Source organism: Propithecus coquereli, unplaced genomic scaffold (assembly GCF_000956105.1).
Source record: "Propithecus coquereli isolate 6110/MARCELLA unplaced genomic scaffold, Pcoq_1.0 Scaffold120, whole genome shotgun sequence".
Lineage (NCBI taxonomy): Eukaryota > Metazoa > Chordata > Mammalia > Primates > Indriidae > Propithecus > Propithecus coquereli.
This window is the reverse complement of record NW_012136081.1, coordinates 2,955,271-2,962,626: the sequence shown is the minus strand read 5'-3', so window position 1 is coordinate 2,962,626 and position 7,356 is coordinate 2,955,271. Positions and strand designations below refer to the sequence as shown.

The window sequence follows — 7,356 nt, the reverse complement described above, 5'->3', positions numbered from 1 at the left end:
GTCTCCTAACAGTTCTGCTTCTCTGGAGAACCCCAGCTAATCCAGTGCTGTGACCTGCAGCCGAGGTGTCCCAGTGAAGGCAGCGCATCCTTCGACACCACAAGAGCCTCACCTAGACACGCACCTGCTGTGCCTATTCCTGTGGATACACATGCGTGCAGGGTCCCCACCCAGCCGGCCATCCATCATCCCTTCCTGCCCAGTATTTTCTGGGGTCTCAGTTCTGAATGGCTATGGGAAGTGTTTCTACCTTTAGACTGGTTCTCCCTCCCCCACCCCCTGCTGCCGTTCCCCTCAAGGTGATAGATGATGTGTCCCCGCCATTATCTGGGGACCTACCAGCGTTCCTCATTGCCTGTGGCTTGGTCGTGTGATCTCTTTGGCCAGTGGAAGGGAGTGAGTACACTGTCTCTGAGCACACCTGAGCAGGAGTTCGCAGAGGGGCTTGCGTGGTTGGTGTCAGCTCCTTGGGCTCCCGTGCACTTTGCAGGAGGAGACGTCCCTGCTCCGGGCTACTCCTTTCACCTGGGCCCAGTGTGTAACCCAGGAGGTGGGGACCTGACTTTCCCCCTCTGCCTGAAGCCAAAGGCTACTGAGCCCAGAAGCCTCTCCACTGACCCCCAGCCCTCATGCTACGTGAGTGAGAAAGAAGTATCTGTCCTGAGTTGTCGAGATACTGGGTTTGCTAATTTCCAGAGCAACAGCTGACTAGTAATCAGGGTGACGATCAGGGCACACTGAGCTGGCTTCAAAGCAGCCCTTCCCCGGGTCGGGGAGGACTGTCCGGTATGTCACTGGCAACGCAGGGGGCACGATTTCCCTTCCTGTCTCTGGGTGTGAGGGGCCAACTGATTACACTGCGTGATGCACTTGTCACGTGTTTTTTGTTCTTGTTCAAAGTTCAGTTAGAAAATGATTGGCTGGGAGTGGTGGAACATGAAATCAAAAGTGAAAAGTCCCAGACTTTCAGAGAACGCCCTGCAGGCAGGGGAGCAGGACGCAGGATGAAGATTCCCAAGATTCCCATGGCTGCCGGACATGCAATGGTGGTAAGTGCCTCCTGATTTATGAGGGAAAATCCACGGGGGATCGACCCCCAGGGGAAAGACTCAGTATGGTTTCCTGGTCTAGGGAAGCGTGAGTGCCAGCTTCCATTTCAAAAGTTGTATAAAAATTCTGTTACTGCAAAAGTCTGTTTCGTGGGAGATTATGAGGTCGTGGCAGAGTGGCTATGTCCTTTCTCTGTCCAGAGGTCTGTGATGGGTTCATGTGGAGGGAGGGGGGTTCTGGGAGAGACATGGAGATCCCAGGGAGGGGCAGCGGAGCCAGGCTGGAGCCATCAGGGCAGCCGCTGAGCCGTAGGGAGTCTGGGGGGAGAGAAGGAGTGGGTGTGGGGAGGGGTGGGGGCAGAGAGACCTGGAAGTGAGGGCTGCAGAGGCTGGGGGAGGAGGGGGACATAGAACACTGGGCCTGGAGGGCAGAGTCCAGGGAGGAGGAGGGGGAGGGAGGCTGGTCAGGAGGGGCCTGCAGCTGCCTGCAGGGCGTGTCCTGCACCCTGAGTCCAGAAGAAGGTCATGGGAGGGGTGCCCAGGGGAGGCCTCCATGGGTCCTGGGCTGCATGCGGAGTGGCAGGGAAGGAGGCGGAGCCAGTCAAGGCCCCGTTGGGGGTAACCGAGGCAGGAACAGGGCTGCCTGACCAAGTCAGTGCCAAGAAATGGACCAGGAAAGGACCAGGGGAAACCTTGGGAGTCTGTGTTGGTTGGTTTTGGTGACTGGATGGAATTGTCAGGAGGAGGGCAAAGGTCAGCTGACCCCGGTCAGTTGCTGCCCAAAGCAGGGTCGGCTGCTGGCCACACGGAAGAGCCCCCTGGAGAGGAGGGTGGGTGTCGGGCAAAGAGGTTTATTCAGGAGCCGACAAGCTGGGGACATGGTGCGCTCATGTTGCGAAGGCCGTCTCAGGCTCCTGAGGCCGACTGTGGGATCGGAAAGGGAGGCGGCGGTGGGAAAGGACGCGCAGGGGCTGCTGTGTGTGGGGCAGCCTGTCGTCCCCGGGGCCCTGGGGCAGCGTGTTCTCTGTGGGCCTGGGGGGCAGAGCGGGCCGCAGCGGGATGGCAGAGGAACTGCCGGGCCCTGTCCCCCGCGGGCGCTGCCTCTGCTTTTGGGTTCAGAGTTGGTTGCTCAAGGCCGACTGCCGGGAATTCTGAGGGAAACACACAGTTAGGCCTTGGGGGAGAGGTAATAGTTCGCTCTAAGAGGGGTGACTTGCTGTTACACTGGGACGGGGCAGCCGGGATGAGGTTGGAGGGATTTGTTGTCCTCTGGGGACAGGCACAAGCAGGAAACTGAGAAACTCCCCAGTCCTGAGGTCGGTGCCTGGGGAGGGCCGCGGAGACGTGGGGAGGAAGGGAGGAGGAGGAGGAGGGAGGAAGAACCTGGGACTTTTCCTGCTGGGAGGAACCACCCAAGCAGGCACAGACTGCCCAGTGTCTGACACTAGGAAGCTGGGTGGGGAGCTAAGGGACACAAGATGGGGAGGAGCTAAGGGACAGGAAGATGGGGGAGGAGCTAAGGGACAGGAAGATGGGGAGGAGCTAAGGGACAGGAAGATGGGGAGGAGCTAAGGGACAGGAAGATGGGGGTTCAGGAAGACTAACCCCAAGCCAACGCCCTGCAGCGGACAGAGCAGCGGTCAGGAAACTGAGCTTGTAATCTCAGTCTACCAAGGTCTGATCTCGGGCAGAGACCTCCCCCCATGCCCACCGACAACCCACCTTCCGGCCTCAGCCGCCCCATCTGACCCTGGAGGGCCACCTTGTGTCCCAACTTTGCCCACGATGACCCCGGAATGCAGGGGCTCCATGGTCTGACAGCTGGAATTATTTCCCATCGAATAGCAATAATCTCAGCTGCTGAGGGACCCTTTTTCCTTGGATGGTTCTATGCATAAAAAGAATTTTCTTTAAAAAAGACACTGGGAAAGCACCGCACGCTCTAGTGTAGAAGGCCCAGCTTGTACTCTAAGCTCCCGGGACTCATTGACTCGGACGCCTTTATCCTGCCCCTCCTTTGCCCGGGAGGCCGCTCCTACCCCACCCTCTCTAAAGCCCGTGGGAAGAAGCAAACCTCTCTCCCCTCCGGCCCCTGGGACACTTTTTTTGCTCTTTTGTGGCTCTTACCCCTGTGCTGTGAGTGACACTGGTCTGGTGTGTACCTGTCCCCTCCCAGCTTGTGCCTGTCAGGGTGCTGCTCTCAGCCATGTGTACGGAATGGAGGTGCGACAACCGCAGCTAAGTTGAGGGGGAGGCGAAGCAAAGGGCTAAGGAGACGCCGCTCCAAAGGGACAAGTCCCTGAGCAGCTGGCTCCCTCCAATACCATTTTAAAAATGATAATTGAGAAACTTTTCTTTGTCACCTACCAAGTGCCATGTACGTCATTAATACTGTCGTGTTTATCATCTGACATAAATGGAACCCGAATGGCACCTGCGTCTTCCCTTGACGCCTCAGATGCAAATGGATTCTCCGGAAACTCTCCTCCCAGCTGCTCTGGGAGACCCTGCACCCCTGGGTGTTCTCGGGGACAACAAGCTGAGGCCTGCATTGCTCCTGGGTCCCTCCTGCTGCTCCGTTAGTCCAATTTGGGGATCATTTCACCGACTCTTTTTCCCAAGCCAAAGGGACAGTCTCCATTCCTCCCCTCCACAAAATGTCACTGTCACGAGCCAAGAAGGTCCTCTCAGTGGCTGGCTCTCTCCAGAGGGTCAGCGGGAGGGCGGAGGTCACATCGGAGCCCCGCAAACCACTGATCCCTGGAGCGTCGCCAGCCCTGCTTGGCGAGGTCTGGATCTCGGGCAGGAGCCTTTCCCTGCAGGCTGCACCTCCTGCCATTGCGCTCGGGACCATCTGTCCCCTGGTGCCATCTCGCTTTTTGCTCTGCGGCCTGTCTGAACCCTCAAATTCCTATTCCCGTCCTCCACAGACAGCTCCGCTTTCCCTGTGTGACTCCGGACCACACCTCAGGCCTCCCCACACCTGAAGCCACCTGTCAAGGTGTTTCCCCAAACACGATGACCCTGTCCCTCAGGGGGGCGCTGGCAGGGAGTGTTGAAACAGCCACGCTTTCACCCCCACACGTGATCCTCACAGACACCGGGTGGGATTTTCTCCCCATGAGGCTGAGAGAGGACAAGGGACCCCGACCCCCCGAAGTCAGAGATGGTCCTTCGCAGGCCACACTTGGAGCTCAGACAAAAGTCCCCTGGTCCAGCGCTCATATCACCCGTCATCCGCCAACCCCCAAGGCCGCAGTCCACCTCTGACTGCAACCCTCTGCTCTCCTAGGTTGGTGGAGTCGCAGCTTGCGCTGTGCTGCTCCTGGCCTATATCGCCATTAAACACTGGAAATCAGCGTCCCCCAAACGAGAGGACATTGAGTACCACAGGTGAGCCCCAGAGCTCCTCAGAGGGTGCAGAGATGCCCCAAAGGGTGGAGACTGGCGGGTCTTTGAGGTTCTTGTTCCCTGCCCAGGAGTGGAGGAGCCCCACGGGGTCTCTGTGCCTCAGTGCCTCCCCTCTTCCCCTAATACCCCTCCCGTGTGTCTGTCTGTCCAGGAGAGACGAGTGGACGTCAATGAGCGGGCAAGAGCTAGTTCGTTTGCGCAGCGTTCCAATGAGGTCTTACCGTTCGTTTTCTGCAAAGCTAAAGATGCTAGAAGTGTCTCTCATGGGCACCAAAAGAAGTCCTTCCCTTCTGGCCCTCCATGACCCTGCTTGTCCCTGTCCTGACGACTGAGGGAAATGTCTCTGCAGCTGTTTGCGTAACCGACGCCACGCTCCAGTTCAGCATGCACTCTGCAACTCGGCCTGCTAGACCTTGCTGTTCCTCTCGAGAGAAGATGGGAATTTAAGATGGATTTTAACAGAGGCCCCGCCTAGGGCATATGCATCTGTGTGGGGGGCACCCATGCCTGGGGCCTTGGGGGACACCCCTCCATGTGCTCCCCTGCCCGTGAGCTTGTGGGCTGGAGGAATAAATATCTAGATGCTTAACCCTATCTCTTCAATCACTGCTTCATTGAATAAACACGTGTGAGCATTTGATGTGTTCCAGGCTCTCTTGGTGGCAGGAGGGTGGACAATGGTGAGCATGACACAGTCCTTCACCTCAAGGAAATTCTGGCTCAGGAGAGAGAACACCATGGGGGAGTTTTCCCGCACACAGGGCAGCGTGAGGGACACACACGAGGAACCAGAGCCGCGTGAGATTCACGCTGGCAGTGGCGCGGCGAGGAAGGAGCACAGTGGAGAACGGGCCTGGCTGGGGAGGCACCATCTGAGGGGGGCGTTAGAGGACAGAGGGGGTTTCCTCCGTTTCATGAGGCCCCACACTGTTTGGAGGAGCTCTGGGGAGAGTGAGCCACCCGCTGAGACGCCCAGTCCTTTGTCCCCTGCTACCACGGGTGTGATGGAACTCGGGAAGGTCCAGGGTCTCCGGATCAGAAATGTCCAGTCATGAGGCTAGTATTATACAGCGTTGTTTGAAAATATAGACTCTCATTCCAGAGAGAGAGGGCTGTGTCTATAACTTATCTATTTACGGAAGATAGTCTAAATAATGTCATCCACGGTGATCACTTGGCATCTACGGGTCACATTCTGATAGGGACAGCATCACTTCTGACATCCTGGCGCTGTCAAGCTTTCCGTAGCTGCGGAAGCACTGCAAGGCTGTCTGGTTTTTATTTGCTTGGGGTTTTTTGGTTAATAAATACACAACATGATTTGGCTCTGGCGAATATTTTTGGCCTCCGAGTTGATCTCACAAGTTCCTTCCCAAAGGCTTGAAGTCGCAGGTCCGTCCCCTGCTGCACCTGCGTCTTCTCTGACAGGGTCCTCGGAAGCCCGGCACCCGCTCGGGAAGAGCTGAGGCTCCAGGGCCTCAGGTGGCTTTTCATTTGCTAGAACTAGACAGGCCTAGGAATCCCTCACCATCAGAATGGGTTTGACAAATGGGGGAAACACGGGACGAGCAACATTCCGGTTCCGGAGCAGCCCTGCGCGTGCCTGGAGGTAGCCAGGACGTGAGTGTGTGGGGCTCCCTGGGCGGCCTGACCTGCACGGACCACCCTCCGAGGGCTGGGCGGGCAGAGCGAGTCTGCCCCTCTCTCCAGGTCCTTCCTACTGGCGCCTCCCCTGCCTGTGTGAGTCAGGGCTCTGCAGAGACCCAGAGCAACAGGCTGGGCAGGTGGGGCCATGGACAGGTAGAGAGAGGAGAGGGAAGTATATGAGGGGGATGGGCTCACATGATGAGGGAGCTGACAAGTCCTGTGACAGGCCGTCCACAAGCCAAAGACCCTAGGATGCCAGCAGCACGGCTCAGTCCACGCGCAGTGGCTCAGAGCCAGGGAAGCCCGTGCTGTCCCTCAGTCTGCGGCCAAAGCCAGAGGACCCAGGGCATTGCTAGTGTGTGCCCTGGAGTCCAAAGGCTGCGGAGCCTGGCGTTGTTGTCCAAGGACAAGGGAGGAAGGGTGTGTCCCAGCTCCGGCAGGGACAGCCACACGTTTGCATTTCTCTGTGTTCTCTCCAGGCGCCCAGGGGACTGGGTGGTCCCATCCACGCTGAGGGCGGATCTTCTTCCCCACCTCACTGAGGCTCACAGTGTCCTCTCCCCAGGACACACCCTCACATGCACACCCAGCAACGCTGCTTCGCCGGGTCTCTAGGTGTCCTTCATCCAGCCACGCTGACACCTGGCATTATCCTTCACACGGCCCGTCCCGTCACACCCTCATTCTGCAGAACTCCCGTCCTCACCCCGACCCTCCTCTGCGTTCCCACAGCCTCCTTCCTGACCTTGCCGACCTTTGAGTTAGCTCAGGCACGGGGGACATCGCTCACCTCCTGCAGTGTGAGTCATCCCAGGGGAAGCACTTTCTAATACACTGGTGCTTCTCCACACAGGGGCACCTGCCACCTGCCACCTGCCCTGCTGAAATCACCACGGAGCTTGTTGGAACACAGTCCCTTTCCTATCCTGCCATGTGTCCTATCAGTCCCGTGTTCTAGACCCCTCGGCCAGAGGAGACCTCACGCCATCCTGGGGTGACAGCTCAGTGCCTCCTGTGGGTGTTCTCTGCTCCCTCCCCCAAGCTGTCACCTGCAGGGCCTGTTCACTTCCAGCCTCTCAGAGCAATGAACATAAAAGCTGGAAGAGGCCTTGGAGGTCTGGGCTCACCCAGCTATTGGGTCAATGAAAACAGAGTAGGGAAGTTGGACATTTGCCCAAGGCCATCAGCCCAGCGGGGGCACAGCCAGGACCAGAACCAGAAGCCAGACACCCAGTCCAGGATCTCTGCC

At 58.0% G+C, this 7,356-nt stretch overlaps 1 long non-coding RNA gene across 1 annotated transcript; it reads left to right on the top strand.

Annotated features, from left to right (window-relative positions):
- The first annotated feature begins 937 nt into the window (after positions 1-937).
- Positions 938-4,680, top strand: LOC105827474. Its single transcript, XR_001138365.1, has 3 exons — positions 938-1,049; positions 4,342-4,442; positions 4,612-4,680. It is a non-coding gene; the product is annotated as an uncharacterized LOC105827474 (long non-coding RNA).
- The last annotated feature ends 2,676 nt before the right edge of the window (positions 4,681-7,356 follow it).